This window comes from Bidens hawaiensis, unplaced genomic scaffold, assembly GCF_021521415.1.
Source record: "Bidens hawaiensis isolate Kalapana, Puna unplaced genomic scaffold, B.hawaiensis_p1.1 tig00006961_1, whole genome shotgun sequence".
NCBI lineage: Eukaryota > Viridiplantae > Streptophyta > Magnoliopsida > Asterales > Asteraceae > Bidens > Bidens hawaiensis.
In genome coordinates, this window is record NW_027491477.1 from 663,180 (window position 1) to 685,407 (window position 22,228).

At 42.0% G+C, this 22,228-nt stretch overlaps 1 pseudogene across 1 annotated transcript; it reads left to right on the forward strand.

The window, feature by feature from the left end:
• Positions 1-666: 666 nt before the first annotated feature.
• Positions 667-5,705, forward strand: LOC143633965 (ABC transporter B family member 20-like; annotated as a pseudogene). Its single transcript, XR_013153762.1, has 9 exons — positions 667-1,284; positions 1,382-1,436; positions 1,554-1,729; positions 1,821-2,021; positions 2,095-2,354; positions 2,435-2,745; positions 2,963-3,186; positions 3,258-3,598; positions 3,684-5,705. The product of XR_013153762.1 is annotated as an ABC transporter B family member 20-like (transcript).
• Positions 5,706-22,228: the final 16,523 nt, after the last annotated feature.

A 22,228-nucleotide genomic window follows, 5' to 3' on the forward strand; every position in this document is an offset into this window, starting at 1 on the left:
ATGTATTTAAAGCAACAAACATAAAACCTAAGTAGATTATTATTTTATAAAATGTGTCATCGAGTTAAAACATAACTAGTTTACTTTTAGGAGTTGATGTTATGTGGTGTTGTCACTTGTCCATACCATGTCATCCATATTTCTTCCGCCAAACAATTTCACATGGTGAAGAAGAGGGTGACAAAGGGCGGGGCTCCCCTTTAGGTGCTACTGCGTTAACAAGACAACAGACTCAACAGTGTAGGGCTATAATCAAATTTAACCAATCACATTCATCCACACATATTTTATATTAAAAAAAAGAATAATAATTATGTTAGTTAAAACTTAAAACCATTACATTTTTCTAATAGAAACGTTAGTAAAACCTCAATGCTTACTGACGGTAACGTGACTTAATGTTTTTCACGTTTTAGTTAAACCACTACAACACAATAAGTTGATTTTGGGATTTCATTTCAATTGTATTTGTTGTTGAAATTTATCATTTATTTTTTTAAGAATAGGAAAATACAATGTTTGCCTGAATTTTATTGTGATAAATACGAAAACAAACTCCAAACATCACGTATAAGAAATTAAAAATTAATTAGTAATGGAAAGGAAACACAATGTTTGGCTGTTTATATTGTGATGGAATATAAACGAAAACAAACTCCAAAAAACATGCATAAAAAATGAAAAACTAACCGTTTGTTTCCTCAGGTTTAACGCTAACGCTAGGCCACACTGGCGGGAACACATAAACAGACAGAAATGAGAATCAACAACCCATGCCAGATTACAATCAAACAGTACTCAAGTCAACCTTTTGATTCTTGACTTAACATTTATACCTCATAACCTCTAATTACTTCTTCTTATAAACATTCACATTTCACAATCAATAATAATCATATTAATTTCTCAATTAAACTTTTCATCACAATGATGCTTGAAATTGGGTGGGCTCCGCCGCACAGCGTGGGTCCTCTGACCCCAGTGTCCGAGAACTCCGAGGTCCTGGACTCTCCAGGCTCATACTTGGGCGCAACCAACAGTCGCCAGAATAGTGTAGAAGAGACTGGTAATGTTGAGGATGAAGTGATTACACCCTCGGCAGTGCCGTTTATAGCCTTGTTTAATTGCGCAGATTGGTTTGACTCGATTCTTATGGTGGCCGGGTCGTTGGGTGCTGCCGTTCATGGTGCATCGCTTGCGGTGTATTTACATTTATTCGGAAAGATTATTCATTTATTGAGCTTCCAGAGTAATGAAGATGAACTGTTTGATCAATTTACTCGGGTATCCTTCAAACATTATTTTTGAGTGATTTATTGTAGTCTTATTTTTCAAGACTTTCTAACATAATGTTATTGTTCTTTTCTATTTTAATTTGCAGTATGCTTTGTATATTGTGTATATAGGCTTGGCTGTTTTTGCTGCTGGATGGATTGGTAAGATAGAAACTAATTATACATCAATTTTGAGCAAATAACATGTTTACAGATTTAACTTTTTAAATTAATTATGTTGTTATGCATTGATGTCTTCTTGTATATTTGAACTTGCAGAAGTTTGGTGTTGGATTCTAACGGCTGAAAGACAAGCTGCTGTAATAAGAACAAAGTATGTTCAAGTAATATTAAACCAGAACATGAACTTTTTCGATACATATGGAAACAATGGGGACATAATGAACCAAGTCTTGACTGATGCTCAAGTAATTCAATGTGCTCTTGGTGAAAAGGTATAAATATATTCCACAGTTAGTATTTGCTTATATTTTTTTCCTCTAGTCCTTGCATATGTAATATAGATAACAATTTTTATACTTTCAGGTTCGAAATTATATTCACAACATTGCAGCATGTTTGGGTGGGCTTGTCATTGCATTTATAAATTGCTGGCAGATTGCATTTGTAGCATTAGCGACAGGTCCAATAGTTTTTGCTGCAGGTGGGATTGCGAATATATTCCTCCATAAGCTTGAAGAAAACCTTCAAGATGTGTATGTTCGTGCTGCAAATGTTGCTGAAGAGGTGTGCTATTCACATATCTTAGGGGGTCTTAAAGTTGATTTTATATTTATTGAATAAAACATTTTTTTTGCAGGCGCTATCAAACATTCGGACACTATATGCATTCACAAATGAAGCATTGGCCAAACATTCGTATGCATCTTCTCTTCACGAGACATTAAAATACGGTATCACAATAAGCCTTGTTCAAGGACTTGGAATTGGATTCACATATGGATTTGGAATGTGTTCTTGTGCTTTGCAACTTTTGGTAGGAAGGTTTTTAGTTACAAGTGGGAAATCCAGTGGTGCTGAAATCTTGACTGCCATTTTTGCTATAGTTTTAAGTGGCCTGTAAGCATCTTTTTCCTTTTAATTTCTTTACACTAAGGACTTATAGTTGTTTTCACTTGTTTATTAACATTATCTTGTAGTGGGTTGAATCAGGCTTCTACGAATGCACACTCATTTGAGCAAGGTCGCATAGCTGCATACCGACTATATGAGGTTATAAGACACTCTGGTTTGGCTGCTAATTCAGATGGAGATACTTTAGTTTCTGTGCAAGGAAAGATTGAGTTTCACAATGTTTTCTTCAGTTATCCCTCTTTTCCTGCAATTCCTATCTTAAGTGGATTTTACCTTACTGTCCCTGCTAAAAAAACCGTGGCACTTGTGGGAAGAAGTGGATCAGGAAAAAGTAGCTTGACTCACCTCCTGGAACGCCATTACGATCCTAATCTCGGTAAGATTATTCAACGACTATTATCTTTTTTTAATTTTTAGAAGTGTTACTGGATAAAATAGTAACCAAAGCTAGCCTGTTTCTGTTTCGCGTAACCAACTTTATTAACTTTCAAAAGTTTTCACTTTTGGTTACCAGAAACAGAAACCGAACCATAGTTTGTTACCTTTTTATGGAAAAACCATTGTTTTTAATCTGAATGTTTGTCATGGAGCAGGAGAGGTTCTTTTGGATGGAGTAAATACTAAAAGCCTGAAGCTAGAATGGTTGAGACACCAAATAGGGCTTGTGACACAAGAACCTGCTTTAGCATGTTTAAGTTTATCAGAAAACATCGCTTATGGACGTCCCAACATAACTTTGGATCAGATTCAGGAGGCTGCTAAAATAGCAAATGTGCACGCGTTCATAAGCTCTCTTGAAAAAGGATACGATACTAAGGTATGCATACATGGTTTATTAGTTTTAGTTTGTTCAGAAACCATCATTTTCTTACACTTCTTTTTTAATAGGTGGATGAAGTTGGTTTAGCATTGACAGACGAACATAAGATACGGATTTCAATTGCTAGAGCAGTTCTTTTAAACCCTTTAATTCTGTTGCTTGATGAAGTTACCAGCAAACTTGATTTGGAAGCAGAAAATGCTGTTCATGAGACCTTACGAATGATTACACTCGGGAGATCAACTATAATGATCGCCAGGAGAATAAATCTTGTGAAAGATGCTGATTTCATTGCTGTGATGGAGGGTGGTCAATGCGTTGAAATGGGCTCACATGATGAACTGATTAGCTTACACGGGTTGTATTCGGAGCTTCTTAGATGTGAAGAAGTAGTCAAACTTCCCGAAAGGCACATTACTTTACTTTACTTTTTATTTGTGTGGATGTACATATGTATGCTTGTGATGGTTACATGGATTTGTGATATATTTCAGGTTACCAAGTAAGAATGAAAATGACAATGAATCAGGTGAGGGTATTGAAATGAGATCTAACTCAGACCATAAATGTAAAGGTGAATATTCTAGTAATCGAGTTGGTGACGTGGCTCGGTTATTGGAGAAATACAGCAGTAAACATCAGAGTTTGCCATCTTTAGGGAGACTTGTGAAGCTAAGTTTACCAGACTGGTTGTACGCGGTTTTGGGAAGCGTTGGGGCTTCTATTTTTGGATCTTTGAGACCAATCCTTGCCTATGTTGTCGGGCTGATAGTGACCGCATATTACAAACCCAATGCACATCGATTTGATGTTGACAAATGGTGCTTGATAATTGTGTGCATGGCTATTATTGTTTTAGTAGCCACCGTGTTACAACACTTCTACTTTGGAATCATGGGAGAAAAAATGACAGAAAGAATAAGAAGAATGATGTTCTCGGCCATGCTTGAGAGTGAAGTAGGATGGTTTGATAAAGATGAAAACAAAAGTGATAATTTGCTGTCGTGGTTAGCAAACGATGCTGCATACGTGCGTGCTGCTTTTAGCGACTACATATGCATTCTTATCCAAGATTTTTGTGTTGCTTTTGCTGCTATAGTTATTGGATTATCTCTAGAATGGAGGTTGGCTTTGGTGGCTATGATAATCATACCATTTGTTACTGTCTCTACAACTGCGCAGGTTCTTGTCTGTTAACAGTTTTTTTTATATACATACAATGATTTAATGCATAAAAGAATGTTAATTATCAATTTATTATCTTTATTCAGAGAAGGGGATTTTCTGGCTTTTCAAAGGGCATTGAGGAGCTTCACAAGAAGGCTTCTGTATGTCTTGAAGATATGGTAAAAAACATCACTATTGTTATTGCATATTGTGCTGGAAACAATGTGTCACAACTCTACAAACAATATCTCAAAATGGTTTACAAACAAACTTTACTTCAAGGGCTGTTAACTGGATTCGTGTTCGGTTTTTCAAGATTTCTCTTTTTCGCTTGCAACGGTGTTCTACTTTACTACACTGCTATTTCTGTAAGAAATGGCTATATTGACCTTCCAACTGCCCTTAGAGAATACATGGTCTTCACTTTTGTTACCTTCGCACTGGTGGAACCGTTTGGGATCATGACACCTAACACAGACAAAAGACGAAAAGATCTTGTCCAGGTATTTGATATTATTGATCATGTACCCGAGATTAACCATGATGACTCTACTGCCCTTAAACCTGTTAATGCGTATGGAACGATTGAGTTTAAAAATGTTAACTTTTATTACCCGAAAAGTCCAGAAATCATGGTGTTGCGAGAGTTATCCATTAAAGTTGACAGTGGACACACGGTCGGTATAGTCGGGGTCTCCGGTTCTGGGAAAAGTACTTTACTTTCTTTAATATTAAGGTTTTATGATCCGGTTTCCGGGCAGATACTTTTAGATGGAAAAGATTTAAAACTTTTTAATCTAAGATGGTTAAGAAACCAGCTCGGTTTGGTCCAACAAGAACCTGTAATATTTTCAACAACCATTAGAGAAAACATTGTTTACGCGAGACATAACGCAAGTGAAACGGAGATCAAAGAAGCAGCCAGAATCGCAAACGCGCATCATTTTATTAGCAGTTTGCCTAAAGGGTATGACACGAAAGTGGGTCCAGGTGGGGTGGAGTTAACACCTGGACAGAAACTTAGAGTGGCTATTGCTCGTGTCGTGCTGAAAAATGCACCCATCTTGTTGCTGGATGAGGTGGATAGTGGTGTTGAGCACGAGTCAAGACGTGTGGTGCAGGAGGCGCTTGATAGACTATTAATCGGCAGCAAAACAACGATTTTGGTTGCACGTAGAGAGTCGATGATGAGACGAGTTGATAAAATATTGGTTGTGAATGGAGGGAAGATCGTGGAAAGTGGGACTCATGATTCTCTTGTGGCAATTAAGGATGGTGTTTATGCGAAGCTGACGCAGCCTCGTTTTGTAAAAGGACCAATGCCTCATTTTCTTGGTTTTACACGATAACTTTTGTGTTTCTGTTATGCAAATATATATTTGGTTTCGTAAATCCTCATGTATTTCAGATTTGCACAAAGAGGTTGCAAAAGCTCAAGTATATAAAATGATTCTTTTTATTGTTAGCTGGTGGTTGTTATAAAATGTTGTTTAAGTTGTTTGTTTCCTAAGCAATATTCCTTGCCTGTTTTCGTTTTCTGATTGCTCCCATTCACGAACAGTCCAAAAACACGGACACCATATACTAAATGTCGAAGATCGATTTGAAAATATTAGGTGATATATGTCTTGATATATATTAGGCTATGTTTGACGATCATAGGCTATGATTGATCATCACTTACTGACCATGGTTGATCTAATGTGACATATTGGGGGATACACGTCTTAATTAATCATCTTAGGTAGGTGTGATTCATAATGTGTCACCCGTGCCATATTAGATCGTAATAAGCCTTCACTGACGCGGGTGAAGATTATGAAGGACCCGAGGTGCCCCTGTCACCCCTGTTTTTTTCGCTTCGTAGTGTAAGTTTTCACAATTTCGTTCGAAAATTTTAGTAGGTGTTGAGTCCGGACCTCCCTAAAATACGTTTTCGCGACTTCGGTCACCCCTTTTGAAGAAACACGGATCTACTCCCCTTGATGGGTCCTAGATCCGATGAGTCAACAGGGTAGGATACGGATAACAACCAATTACGATATAAGCCCAATTCCCTGAAGTCCAGTGACCCGAACCTGCAAAACAAACACCGTGAGCTCGTTTACGGGAATGACAAGAGGGGGGTCTTCCCGTAACCACCCTCCGGCGTGAGGATAAGTACAATCCTGACGAAGATAAAGTACTTAAGTATATAGAGAGAGTACAGTGGGAGTGAATGAATACCTCATGAAGATTGAGAAGGTATTTATAGCCGAAGGGTGTGGGAAGGTAATTGGGCCAGCTGTCCTTTTTAGAAGATGCTCTCGTAACCACCTGAACACGTGTCCTCAAATGATAGGTTCAGCTATACGTTGCATGTGCATGTATAACAACCTGGTCGCGTGTCCTTATGAGATAGGATGGTAGAGAACTCTGGCCATGTGCACGGTTATAACGACCTTGCTAGGTGTCCTTTATTGATTGGTCGGGAGATCACGTATTACCCAAGAAAGCATCTTGGTAAATCTTCTAGAAGGTAATCAGTTAATTATAGCTGTCCTGCTGGCACTGCCTCCTAGTCACTTATGCGGACGAGTATTCCGTCTTGCGGATGACTTCTGAGGGTGTCGGGATGCTTCCGCATACGTCATATGGGTGTTTCTTCCTTAGGCGGTTAAGCGGGTGATCCGTATGTCCCGCGGGTGGCTTGAAGGAGGCTTCCTGTTGACCCGTGGGTAGTACTTAAGGGTATTTGGGTCTTTTTGGTACCCTACCTCAACAAGTCCGCCCAGTCCAGTGTTTCTTCCGCGTGAAGTTTTTATGCGGGTGAAATTTTGGACTTAATGTGTATTTGGGGGGTTCTTTATTCTGCAAGTTGGTAGGAAATATCCCTTGTTGTGAATGTGGATAAACATGAAAAATGACAAGTTGGCCACTCGCAGGCGCGTGGGCAAGTGACATGACGTTTATGCCGACTGTCACTGTACCCGGCTGTACAACTTTTTCTCTTTTTCGAATTTTCCGCGTGACGTGGAGACTGTCTATTAGGCGATGATTTCTCTCTCCAATGTTTATATCCCATCACATTAATTGCGATGGGTATAAATAGTGGAAGTTAAGTTCTTTTCGAAGTTTTATCGCCTCTGAATCTTGTCTTTCTTTCTTTCGATTCTTTTTCAAACTCAGATTAACCATTCAACTTCCATCACGATTGCTCGTTGTTCTTCATTTCTCGCCGAAGTGATGGCTGGTCGATCATTAATACCCAGTATTGACGAAGTTGTGGTCGATTGGGACCGATCTGAATATGAAGATCTGATCCATACATACGGTATTCTACCGGAATGGGGACCGGAGTTTCCCATTTCTGGGTCAGTTGCCAGTCTGCCACCACTTGGTAAAATGGCCGTATATGCTGACTATTTCATCTATGGGAATTTCCTTTTTCCCATAACTAAGATTTTTATGAAGATTTTGAGTGCTTATGGGATCCATTTATCCCGGTTACACCCTCGTGCCGTCATGAAAATTCTTCATTACGAGTTTGTATGTATGGCACATGATATGTTACCTCGACTTGATCACTTTCCTGTTTTCTACCGAGTGATCAACCGAGGTGGATGGTTTAAGTGCCAACCGATAGTCGACAGGATTATCGATCACGTGACCAAGATGGGTTCAAAGAATTGGCGCAACAGGTTTTTCTGGATAACCGAGGATGTGGTACCAGGTACCATGGTCCGACGTCCAGCCAACGAAGCACTCCCGGAGGTTGTTACAGCTACTCATGAGGGCCGGGAGTGGTCATCCTTGTTTTGAACCCCACTCCTATGCGGGTGTTACCCGAGGAAGCCCTTGTATGGGCGTGCATGAGCCGTCTGTGGCCATCTCCATATTTGGAACATGTTTTCATTGGTTTGGATTACCGTAAGTTGTCCTCTTTCTTTTTTCTTTTATTTGGAGCTTTATGATTGAGTTTTTACGTCTCTCTCACAAGTCCGGGACCCATGTTGAATGCTCTTTTAAGGACAAGGGTTGTACGAGGAATAGTATTCGCGATGCGAAATACCAGCCCATTCTTGAGAAGACTAAGAAACACTTCCTCTTCCCCGTAAAGGTGCGTGCCGAACCTATATTTTCGGATGCTACCTTTCAGTCAGGTGCGTACGTTTTAAACCCTGCTCTACTTAATGCTCTTACTTCTGATGGGATAATCTTTATTCTATCGTCGAGTGATGATTCCGCAACTCAAGAAGAAGGGAGCTCTGATGATGCTTCTGAAGTTTCATCTGTCTCGTCCCTATTGACAGAATTGGATCGAAAGAGGAATCTTCGGTCTTCTCAGGCAAGTGATGCGGGCGTAAGCTCTGTGGATGCCGGAAAGGAACCGAGGACTAAGAAACAACGGACTCATCGTCCTAAGAAGCCGAAGTCTAGTCTTGCTGAATACATGAGGACGGTGACTGGTACGAATTTAACGTTTTGTGCTTCGTTGTTTTGATTGGTAGCTAAATTGTGGTTTTCTTGTGCAGATCCATCGATTGTTGGAGATGTTATATTGGACAAGTTACCATCGCCGACGCCTACATCTGAGAAACAACCGTCTCCTTCTTCGGAGAAGGAAGCGGAAGACAAGTCTCTTACCCCTCCTGCTGAGACAAATGTGGAGGGTCTAAATCTTCAAACGGAGGGTAATGATTCTTTGAATTACCTCTTTGAGACTGGGGAAATTACCCGTTCTCAAGAAAATAATCCTGCTGTGAATGCTGAAGGTTTCAGAACCCAAGAATCTCCACCTCGTCCTCCTCCACAATTTTCTTTCACTTCCTCGCCTCTACCCACGGGTGAGGGAGGGGATTTTCAGTTTGGGCGATCGTTTCATGACGCCGGAGGGGAAACATCACAAGGTGCTCCTCAACAGTCTTCCTTAATCCCAGTTCGCCTCCATGCATCAAGTTCTGATTATTATGGAGAGGCGAATCCGGGGGAGGATTACCAACTATTTACTCCCAACTTGGACATTGTTAATGGGTCCCGGTTTACTGACCCAGAGATATGTATGGCTTTCATTAAGCAATGCGTGCCACCTGCGGATAGAGCTCACCAACATGGACGTTCTCGCCACGATCTTCATACTGATTTTTCTTCGTCCTTGGCCAACACTTTGGCTTGTGGGCAAGAAATATTACGTGAGTGGCGGATGATGGGTGGAAAGCTAGGCGAGGCTTCTCGAGCTGTTGAGGAAGCTAAAAAAGAGGCTAAGGAGCATCGCTCAATGAAAAACACGGCAAAGTGAAAGCTATCTGATGCCGAGATCGCACTTAAGGGTGAAAAGGACCGGCATGCTACTGCTGCCCGTCAGTGGAAAGAAGCCTGCGAGAGGCAAAATTCAGTTCATGAGGCTGCTCGTGCTGAAACTCAAATGAAAAAAGATGACTTGGCACGGGCTATTGAAGCTAATTCGGATTTAGAAAGCCAAGTAACACGCCAAGGCAACCGGATCCAGGAGCTTGAAGCAGAACTGAAGCTACAGAGAGAGCAATCTGAGCTTAAAGATAAAAATGCTGCTAAAATGTAGGCTGCTTATGACTCTTTGCTGCAATCCCGTGCAGAAGCGGAAGCCCGTGCCATTGAAGCTTTCAATGGCAAACAAAAAATGACTGACGAGTTGCGGGAGTTTCGGGGCAGGGCGGAGCGCGCAGAGCAAGATCGACAGTGGTTACTCACCCGAGGGCTTGACTCTGTAAGTTTCCTTCATCCGTCTTTCATTACACATCTAATGCTCTTGATGCTAATGAATCACTCTTTTCCTTTGTCATGTCATTCGACACATTAAAGGGAGTTCTAAGCTAACTGATAGCTTTGCTAACTTGATGACTGCTTCTTCCCAGACCGGCCGTTTGACGGGCTTTAATGAAGGGATGGTGTACGCTCAAACTGGTCGTTCTTTTGAAGATCATCCGCTTTACGGCCTTGATGTTAAGCAGGAGTATGATATGCGGATTAAAGAATATGACGGCCTGATGCTCCCAATACAAAATATGCTTCCGGATTTGCTTCAGCCGACGATGGTGTGCAACAACTGAGGAACTATTTGGATGACGAATCTGAGGATGCCTCGTCTAAGGAAACTCCATCAATACCTCCGGAGGACACATCAGCTCCTAACCCTTAGGATAGACATGAACTTTAAGATTTGTAATAGTTTCATCATATTTTTGTAACCGTCTTTTGATGTTAATGAAAAGAAACTTTTTGTCCTTTATGAATACTATATTGCATATAAAATAATATTATTTGTGAGATTATAATGAGTTATCCACAATTTGAATTTTGCAAGTGGGATGGTTATGATGGCGTGGCGGAAAGAGAAATGTCAAAGGACAACTGACGAGACGTGCATGACACTTTTCGACAGCCTATTTTTGCTTTTTCGTCTTTCGTGTCTGACGTGTCGATCATCCAATGGTCCGTTTTGTCTCTCTCCTCTGGCAATCAATCGGTCGCATTAATTGCGATGTGTATAAATAGATCACATGTGGTCTTCAATCATCTATTGATTTCTTCTCTATTTCTCTCTTTGACAGCAGATTTGAAACTTCTCTATTTTATCTTTCGACTTCCCAATCCAATCATATTTAGATGGCGAGTGACAAGAAGAATGCTCCTGCTATTCATGAGGATGGCACTAACCTTAATGAGAAAGATTACAACGATGTTGTAAACGTATATGGTCTGGCGCCGGCATGGGAGGCTGAGCGTCCGGCTGACGGCACGGTTACCACTGCTCCGCCGGTAAATAAAAATGCCGTTTACGTTGACCACTTTACAACGGGAAATTTACGATTACCCATGACAAGGTTTGTTCAATCAATTTTGACGACATACGGAATTAATCTATCCTAGATTCATCCTTTCAGGATGTTAAGAATTCTACACTTCGAATTCTGTTGTCAAGCCCACAACTTTGAACCGTTTGTTGGCATGTTTGCCGTATTTTACAAGATGACCTACCGCGATGGTTGGTATGGCTTTGACACCACTGGAACGGGAGTTATCGGCACTGAGTGGACCCGCAGCTTAAACGGATGGAAGCCGAAGTTCTTTTGAATCCGGGTGGATGTTATTCCCTTTACAATGGTTCATCATAAACCGGATGACGGAATGCCGGTAGTCTCCGCCTCCGCATACAAGGACCTTCCTTGGTTCATTACTTTGACCAAGACACCGACACCCATGCGGCCCATTCATGAGGGGGCGATGGTAAGTGTTAAGATGAGCCGATTATAGCCTTTTCCCAATTTGGAGCCTTACTACGAGAAACCAGACAAAAGTAAGTACGAAGTTAATTTTGTTCTTAACTTCCTCCTGACTCCTAACTTTCATTCTTGTTAACGCATGTGAGGGTTCCGTTTTTAGTACGCTCTTAGACCGCGAGGAGGGTCTGATGGTGAGTCGTCCAATTGACCCAAAGGACGCGCCCATCTTGGAGCGTACGCACAATAATATCCTTTTCTCTACACTCAGCCCGGAACCGGTGGTTTCCGAGGCAATGTACGCTAAAGGTGAGGAGTTTGTACTGAAAGGTGAGGGCATTTTACAACCCCGACCCATTACTGCTGCTACCTCCAGCGGGGTGATAGTACTTCTTTCGTCTAGCGAGGAGTCGTCACTCTGCGAAGGAGGGTTATCAGTTGATTCTACTAAATCGTCGCGTTTGACTGTAGCTCTGACCCGCAAGCAAGATTTAAAAGCAACCACCAGCCAGGTGGCGGGTGGTGAGGACGCTGACGCCACCACTGAGGGTGGTCATCAAACGACTGGTGATGTTAACGTCGAGGTGGAGCCTCATGGTGTTGGTGCGGGTGTTTCCAAGGCAGCTGGCAAATGTAAAGTTCGACTTACCAAGGCTGCCCCGTCAAAAAAGCATAAACGGGCGAATTTGGAAACACGCCTTCACCAACTTTCTTCCGAAGATATCTCTTTGGATAAGTTTTAACGCTTTTCAAACTTGACAACTGTTACAAACCAAACATGTGTCTGATGTATGATTGTCGTCCTACAGTAGCCCTGAAAGATTTTTCTGAAGACGTTTCAGGTCTGAAGAGCTCGACTCCACCACCGCCTAACACCGTCAAGGACCCAATTGTTATAATTGATATACCTCTCATATTAAAAAAAGGAGATTGGTAATTTCGAAGATTCCGTTATGTCCCCCTCCTTTAACGTTCATCATTTCAGAGATCAGGGGGGTAGTGTGTTTGCCTACGGGCGTCAAACACCTCCGTCTCCTCATGAAGAGGATGCTGCAGTACATCATCCGCGTTGGTCCTTACGCCAAAATACCACTCTTAACGACGTGGATGTGTGTTTTGAGTATCTGCGGGAGAGCCTTCCTCCCGCGGAGAAGAAAAGTCAACGTGACCGCATTCTCCAAGAGTTTCTGAACTCTCATTCTTAATGTATGGCGAATGCGGTTTCTACCAGTTAGGAAATATGTCGAGACTGGTTGAGTATGAATGAGGAATGGGATGATCTTGAAGCAAAATTGGCTGAAGCTAAAAAGGAAGCCCTTGGGGCTATGGATGAAGCCAAGGAAAGCCGCTACGCTTTGGAGGCGGAGAAGGCTAACCATTTAGCTGGTGAGGAAGCCAAAGCTGTTCTCCTACAATAGCTGGACGAACGTGATGAACCGATAAGAATTTTGCAGGCTGAATCGGCAACCAAGGATAAGCGTCTGACCGACCTCGCCACCAAGAGCCGGGAACAGGCCTTGGAATGTGCTGGACATAATATGGAGCTTATCCGGGTTAAGTCGGATGAAAAGTGGTTGTTGGAGGAAGGAGTCCCACAGGTAACTGTACCTCTTTTTTATTATCATCATCGTATGTCAGACATGTTGTTTACTTCTATCTTCACCAGGTCATTGCCCATATCCGGGATGGTGATGAGCTTGGGGACTGTGTTGCCGTGTTTCTAAATGCGTCTAAGCAAGCCGGTCGTCAGATAGGCTTCCAGGAAGGCTACAAATTTGCCTCAGAAGGCAGGGTTCCGGAGGAATTCATCTTGCACAGCCAGAATACTGCTGCGATACTTATCGAAAAGACGAAAACTTATGACAAATTAAAGTTTTCAATTGAGGAGCAGATATCTGAGCTTGCGGATCAAGATGATGGCATAGACCAATTGAAGTCTCTTCTTGGTCTTGATGAAGAGGAAGAAGAAGATCAAAATGGTGCGAAAGGTGAAAACGTTGAAGGCGAAGATGCTGCCCCGTTGACGTAGATTTATCTTCTTTGTAATTTTCTTGTAATCCCTTTTGATAAATAATAAGAAATTTATTTTGTCCGGTGTACTTTGTCTTTTGCTTCAAAATATAAGTATTTGTAGGACCTTCTTACTTGTCAATAAAGGATTACAAATTAACAAAAGTACAAGAGACTATCATAAAATTTTCATAGATCAGGCATAAGCCGAATTACAAAATATGAAATTACATAGCTTCTTCTAGTCTATTTAGGCACGCAGGCCAAAACATGAAAGGAAACCGTACGTACTATATGTAACACTTCTTCAACCGAGCCCCGTTCCAAGTTCTAGGAACCTCAGTCCCGTCTAACTTTTCTAACTTGTAGGCACCTTTAGATAACACATGTTTAACTTTGTAAGGTCCCTCCCAAGTTGGGGCCAACTTGCCCGGAGGCTCCTGTTCGGAAGCCTCATTGTTGCGGAAGACAAAGTCTCCCTCATCAAACTCGCATTTTTTGACCCGCGAGTTATAATATTTCTGCAGTTGGCGTTTATAATTGTGCTCGCGGATCGATGCCAGTTCCCTCCTCTCTTAGAGGAGGTCAAGATTCATCCGGAGTTCATGATCATTATCATCGATCAGCAAGACTCTCATGGATGGAATCCCAATTTCGGCTGGGATCATGGCCTCAGTGCAATAAGTGAAACTAAAGGGCGTCTCAGAATTACTAGAATTCTTTTGGGTGCGGAAGTCCCAAAGTACATGGGGCAATTCGTCAACCCAGCCCGTCAGTTTACTTCCTAACCTTGCTTTGATCCCTTCTTTTATTGTTCGGTTGGTTCGCTCAACCTGACCGTTTGCTTGCGGATGGGCTAAAGATGTAAAATTTTGAATGACCTGAAGTTCTTTCAGACATTCCTGTAGTCCGCTGTCCGCAAACTGAGTCCCACTGACACTTACCAGTTCCTGCAGAAGACCAAACCAGCAAATGATGAATTCCCAAAGGAATTTCTTAACACTTGATGCTGCTATTGATGCAACCGGTTTGGCTTCCACCCATTTGGTGAAGTAATCAATGGCCACTATCAAAAACTTGACTCGTCCAGGGGCTTCTGGGAAAGATCCCATAATGTCAATAGCCCATTTATGAAATGTCCAAGCAGATGTTACCTGAATCAGTTCGTTTTTTGGACGCAGGGTATTGGGGGCATGGCGTTGGCAAGAATCATATTTCCTGATTTCTGTCTAAATGCATGCCAGGCCAATAATACTCCACATTCATGATCTTTGCCACAGTCATCCTAGGGCCTGCATGTAAGCCACACATGCCTTCGTGAACTTCTCAAATTAAGTAGTTTGCGTCTTTCGCGTCCACACATCGCAACAGCGGCCCTAGAAACTATCTCCGGTACAAAACACCATCATTCATCTGGTAATTCAAGGCTTTGTGTTTTATCTTACGGGCCTCATCTTATTCTGCTGGGAGGACCCCATATGATAGATAAGCCTTGATCGGTGTCATCCACGATTCGACGCCTGTTTGAATTACCAGAACTTGATTTTTTGGGACGGACGAGTGATCCAGGACTTCGATACGAATATCCTTAGGAAAGTGTTCAAAATTCGTTGAAGCCAACTTGCTAAGGGCATCTGCTGACTTGTTCTCGCTCCTTTTGATGTGAATAATGTTGAAGGAAGAAAACTGACGTATCAAGTCCTTTTCTTGCAATAAATACGAAGCCATGACATCATTTTTTGCTTCGTAAGTTCCATTAATCCGTCCAGCAATTAACATGGAAGCCACCCGTTCCTCCTCATGTTTAACCCCAAGCTTTTTAGCTATCCGCAGGCCTGCCAGAAAAGCTTCATATTCCGCCTCATTATTAGTACTTTTGAAGTCTAATTTTATGGCGTATGTGTGATGGCCTTCGGGGTTGACAAGCCTAAGGCCTGCGCTAGATCCATCACTGCTTGAAGCCCCGTCCGTGAACAGTGACCAAATTTGTCCTTGTTCAGGAGGTGCTTGGGGTTGTTGTTCGATTAAACATTCTTTCTCTTTGTGCTGCGGAACCTCGGTAACGAAGTCCGCCAACACCTGCCTTTTGATTGCCGGTCTGGGTTTATATTCTATCGCATGTTCACCCAATTCGATGGCCCACTTCGCCAATCGTCAAGACAATTCTGGCTTACTCAATACATTTTTGAACTTGTACCCCGTTACCACGTTGATGGGATGTCCTTGAAAGTACTTGCGGAGACGTCGAGCGGCGTAGACCAGAGCTAGGACAAGTTTTGCCAGCATTGAATATCTGGTCTCCGGGTCTGACAATGTTCTGCTGATGTAATAAATCGGCGTTTGAACAATCATTCTATCCGTCAATAATACAGCTCCTATGGCAATATCAAATGCTGATAGGTATAACGTTAGAGTTTTCTCCTGCATAAGGTGCTGTCAACGTGGGCAATTCCATTAAGCATTTTTTTTACCTCCGCGAATGCTTGTTCAGCTTCCGCGGTCCATTTAAATTGTGTCTTATTGAGGCAATTTCTTAATGTTGAGACGAAAGGGTAAGATTTAGCTGCATGGTTTGCTAAAAACCGATTCAGTGAAACTAATCTTCCGTTGAGTGTCTAAACCTCTTTGAGGGAAGAAGGAGAAGGCATGCGGGCAACAGCTTGGACTTTATCGGGATTAGCCTTGAAGCCCGCATCCGTAACAATTAAGCCAAGGAATTTTCCCTCTTCCATCCCAAATGAACATTTGGCCGGATTCAACTTCATGTTGATACCTCTCAAGGTTTTGAAAGTTTCTTTGATATCTCTTAGCATCTGATCTTCCTCGATGCTTTTGATTACTAAGTCATCCATATATACTTCCAAGTTTCGACCAATCTGATCCTTGAATGCTTGATCCATTAATCGCTGGTACATGGCACCCGCGTTTTTCAGTCAGAAGGGCATCATTTTACAACATAATGTCCCCTGATCAGTGCGGAATGTTGTCTTGTCTTCATCGCCTGCCGCCATGCGGATTTGATGATAGCCTTTATAGGCATCAATGAAGCATTTAAACTTAAACGGGGCCACATCGTGTACTTCGAGATCAATTTCTGGTAGTGGGTAGCAATCCTTTGGGCAGGTTCAAGTCTTTAAAGTCTATGCACATCTGCCAAGTCCCGTTACTCTTTGGAACGATGACCGGATTAGCCACCCATGTCTGATACTTGATTTCCCGGATGATTCCGGCGTGAAGTAAATCTTGCCCTTGCTCATTCATGGCTTTCGTCTGTTCCGGACCCATCTTCCGCTTTTTCTAGACAATTCGTGTAAATATCGGGTTTACCCTTAATTTATGTTCCGCAATACTCCGCGGGACACCAGTCATGTCCGCGGGTTGCCAAGCGAAGATGTCCATATTCTTGGTCAACAACTGCTTTAAGAAAGTCCTCACTATTTCTGAAATAACGGGTCTGATTACGACTGTCTGATCAGGGAATTTTTTATTCAATACCCACTTTTCCGGTTTGATCCTCTGAGTCTGTTTTGGAACTTTGCTGGGTTTTGAGCTTTCTGTTGTAAAGCAGTGTTGATTGACATGAATGATTGCCACCCCGGTGCGGGTTGGAACCCCTACTACACCATGAGCTGTGGACGGGTGAGCATTGAAGTCTCCAATTGCTTCCCGCCCCAAGATAATGCCATGCTTGAAAGTTGCTGGTAGGATCAAAAACTCAACTTCCTCGAAATTGGAATGAGTTCCATCACTGAGCGTGACCGGAAAAGATATAAACCCCCGTGGGTACATCACCTCTCCTTCAAAACCGGATACTGGAGCATGAATAGGTTTTAACCTTTCTTTGTCTTCATCATCGAGTTGTTCGAAGCACTGTTCGTACATAATGTCAGATGTACTACCAGTGTCGAAGAAGACGTACTGCGATCTGTAATGACCAAAGAGAGCAGTGATAATCAAGGGATTTTTGTTACATGGCCCGCCTTTAACTCTTGGGAAGATCATAGGTTCATTCTTCCATTCCTCGTCCAAGAATTCTCTTCTCTTTCCCCTAACCTTATGTCTACCTTGAATCATGTGAGCATTTAAATCTTTAACTTGCTTTTTGGATGGGCCCTGGTTATATCGTGCGGGAGCTTTGCCAGTCCTGGGTTTTGTGCCTTTGACCAAATGTTCAAGTTTTCCTGATTTCACAGCTGCTTCAATTTCGTTTTTTAAGGCCACACACTCATTTGTGTTGTGCCCGATATCGTTATGATATGAGCAGTGTTTTTTTTATTGTCGAGGAACGATCTTCTTGGTAGTGGTTGGGGTTTTCTGAAATTCACATTCTCGGTGGTGAGAATGTCTGAAGGAATTTTTGATAATGGAGTCCAACTATTGGGGGATCGTGCTGAAAATTTTGCTTGTTTTTATTGCCGATTAAAGATCTTGAATCAAATGGTTTCGAGGTCTCCGCATTTGGCTGGAGTCTAGACCAAATCGTTCCTTTCACTTGTTTATTCGGTCGTGGATTTTGAAATTCCACCTTCAACTTCTGCTTTGAATTGTTATACCCCAAAGTTTTCTCCGTTCTTGCGTATAACTTCGCCGCAGTCATAATATCATCCCATTCTTGTGGCACTCCATCTCTGCTAGTTAGTGTGCGGATCAACGCATCACATCTAACATTCTTGTGGAAGGCACCACGAAGCATGTATTTGCTGATTCCACCGATGTTCAGACTTTCATCGTTGAATCGGGTGATGAATTCTTCCACAGATTCGTTATCTCGGCGAGTAACATCCCAAATTTCTGACTGATCACGGATGTGCTTCTTTTGCTGACTGAACTGATGGGAAAAATTTTTCACCAAGTCATCCCAACTAGAAATCTGACCATCTGGTAGTTTTTCAAACCATTCACGCGATGCCCCTGTTAGTGTCAATGCGAACATGTGACACCAATAAGGGAGCTTCCATCCGCTGACACCACCTACTGCCACAAAGTTTTGGAGATGATCGCTTGGATCAGTCATTTCATTATACTTGCCAACCGATGTAGGTATTTTGGCATTAACTGGGAAAGGTGCTGTTGCGATGCGTGCTATGAACTTTGATTTTTCGGCAAAGGCTGGTGGGCGATATGGTTTAGTAAAATCTTCCTCTGCTTCACTGTGATACTGAGTATGGTGGACTACGTTCTGCGGGCGGCTAATCTCCTCCCGCGAACGCAGTCTTCTATCACCATTGTAAAAACTGTAACCACCTGGCCGATAAGTCGAATCATAACTGTCGAGCTCATCCATGTAAGACGGCATCCGCATGTCTATACGAGGACATGGACGCAGTCTCCGTATTTCACCAAAATCTTGCTCCTCTTGCTGACTGTGACGTATCTGACTTCCTCTCCCCATTGGTGGAGGAGAAAGAGGTCTTCTGGGAGATTCATCATAAGTCAGAGTGCGGGCATGGAAACGTTCATTGCGCACTCTACGTTCATACTCAGCTGCCACATTCTCTTGTTGAATTCGGAGCCACTCCTCTGGAAATATGGCCCCCCTAGATATGGAATTATGGCAATGGGTTCGTGCCAGATCGGATTCACCAGAATCATCTTCCAGACCCAACTCTGAACGAGTCTGGCGGGTCTCCCTCATAATTCGTCTGAGATCACCCAAATTCGTACCTTCCGGTGCCGTGACACGTCCCAAAACGGTAGGAGTTGTTCCAACTGGTGCTGTAACACGCTCGAGGGTATAACCTCCGGGTGTTGCATCAGCTGTTCGTGAACCAGGAGCTGTGAAACATGTAAAAATACTTGAAGCAAAGCCTTCAGGTATTTCTGTACCAGTGACACGTGAAGTAGGTGCAGGAGTTCCCGTCGGCCCTTCAGGAATTTGACTCATATTGTACAACGAACCAAAAACACAGAATTATTATTGTTCTAACAAAAGCACAGATGGCGCCAATGAAGAAATACGGATCTACTCCCCTTGACGGGTCCTAGATCCGATGAGTCCACAGGGTAGGATACGGATAACAACCAATTACGATATAAGCCCAATTCCCTGAAGTCCAGTGACCCGAACCTGCAAAACAAACACCGTGAGCTCGTTTACGGGAATGACAAGAGGGGGGTCTTCCCGTAACCACCCTCCGGCGTGAGGATAAGTACAATCCTGACGAAGATAAAGTACTTAAGTATATAGAGAGAGTACAGTAGGAGTGAATGAATACCTCATGAAGATTGAGAAGGTATTTATAGCCGAAGGGTGTGGGAAGGTAATTGGGCCAGCTGTCCTTTTTAGAAGATGCTTTCGTAACCACCTGAACACGTGTCCTCAAATGATAGGTTCAGCTATACGTTGCATGTGCATGTATAACAACCTGGACGCGTGTCCTTATGAGATAGGATGGTAGATAACCCTGGCCATGTGCACGGTTATAACGACCTTGCCATGTGTCCTTTATTCATTGGCCGAGAGATCACGTATTACCCAAGAAAGCATCTTGGTAAATCTTCTAGAAGGTAATCAGTTAATTACAGCTGTCCTGCTGGCATAGCCTCCTGGTCACTTATGCGGACGAGTATTCCGTCTTGCGGATGACTTATGAGGGTGTCGGGATGCTTCCGCATACGTCATATGGGTGTTTCTTCCTTAGGCAGTTAAGAGGGTGATACGTATGTTCCGTTGGTGGCTTGAAGGAGGCTTCTTGTTGACCCGCGGGTAATACTTAAGGGTATTTGGGTCTTTTTGGTACCCTGCCTCTCACCTTTGATTGAGCCCAAGCTTCACATTGTTCACTAGCCAACACTGGAATTCATTAACCCTTATTTACCAAAAATTAGGAAAGGGGGGGGGTTATTATAATTGGGAATTTTGGACGTAAATTCGAAATCATTGACTCTCAACTTTAACCACCATTGAACATTAATTAATCTTATTGACTAATGTTGGGTCCCAAACAACTCGTTTTGTCAAAGATAACGAAGTGATTTCAACAAAAGTGTGTGGAAATATAAATCAACTTTCGAGAATGGAGAATAGAGAATTTCAAACTTTATATCATTGTAAATGATAATACAAGTGACTGAAAGAATGCTATTGAGCAAGTACGTGATGGCACGATTTAGAGCGATTAATCCAAAACAGTGGGTTAAGCTCATCATCTTCATGTTGCAATGTCTTGCCTTTAGTATGAGATCAAGGTCCGAGGTCAAGTGTGCGACTAAACCAGCACTTATTCTACTTGTTCTTCACGTTTCAGCTTTTGTTAGTCCATCCCTTTGATTTTCTTCTACGCTTACAAATAAAGATAATTAATCCTTGACCGGTTAATTATGACAATTAACATCGACCATCATTGATCAATTTTGACTCTTATTGACCGTTTGACCAGTTTTGTTCTTATTTGATCCTAATTGATGAACAATGTTAACCATCATTAACCCTAATTGAACAACACTGACTATCATTGATCTAAAGTGACCCTAGTTGACCAATATTAATCCTAATTAACCCTATTATTAATAATGGTTGAATTGGCCATCATTGCCTATTATTCACCCTAATTGACCAACGAAATCCATCATTAATCAATATTAACCCTCATTGACAAGTATTGTTCTTAATTAACCCTAATTTATCATTATTGACCGCAATTTAGCATTGTTCCTTATTGACCATCATCGATCAATATTAACCTCAAGTGGCCATTATTGATCAATGTTGACTCAAATTGACCAACGCTTGCCATTATTGATCAACTAATGTTTTACCCAACGCGTTGCGCTGGGGCAGGTCGGTTAAACATGGGCGGAGGCAAAGTCCAAGCGTTGTCGGTACGAAGCAAAAAGACAGTAAGTCGACGCGAATTTGGTCGGTTTCGGTTACGTGTTATTGTACGGAAAAAACCAAAAAAAATTATAATAATTAAGGTGCCAATGGGTGGTGTTGGTCGGTAAATCTTGAGTGTCAGTAAAGCCCAACTGATTTCGTTGCCGTGTGTTGAAGCGGTTAGTCTATGGTTAGTAAACCCGTTTGTTTGTAAAACCCGAGCGTTATCAGTCCCGAACATGACAAAAGTGAGTTGGCGCAATAACCGCTTAATTACCAATTAAAGAAAACAAAAACAAGTACATTACTTGCCCAATCACATGCTCCCAAGTGGACCAATCATCCTGGGCATTGGTAAATCCCGAGCATTGTTGGTCTCGGGCGCATGGCGGTGTGTCGAGGCGAATTAAGTTGGTTTCGTTTACATCCGTTACGGTAAAGAAACTAATATGAAAATGTCGGTAAAACACACCCCAGTTTTGTAAAGCCCGGGTGTTGTTGGTTCCGGACGTGACAACAGTGAGTCGACACGTATAACCAATTTAACTATCACTTTAAAACCCAAAAAGAAAACAAAAAAGAAAACAAAAAAAAATTAGTCAGTTGACACAATCAAATTTTACCAAGTGGACCAATCGGTGTATAAATAACGTCACCAAATTATTTTTTATTCTATATAATAATATGTATTTTTTTTTCATTGGGATTTCACGGTATTCATAAAAAATCATCAATGAATTATTCCGTTAATGAAAGGCAATAGTCAAGAGTTCCGAAAATCTAATGGATCAAATATGATTCATATAAC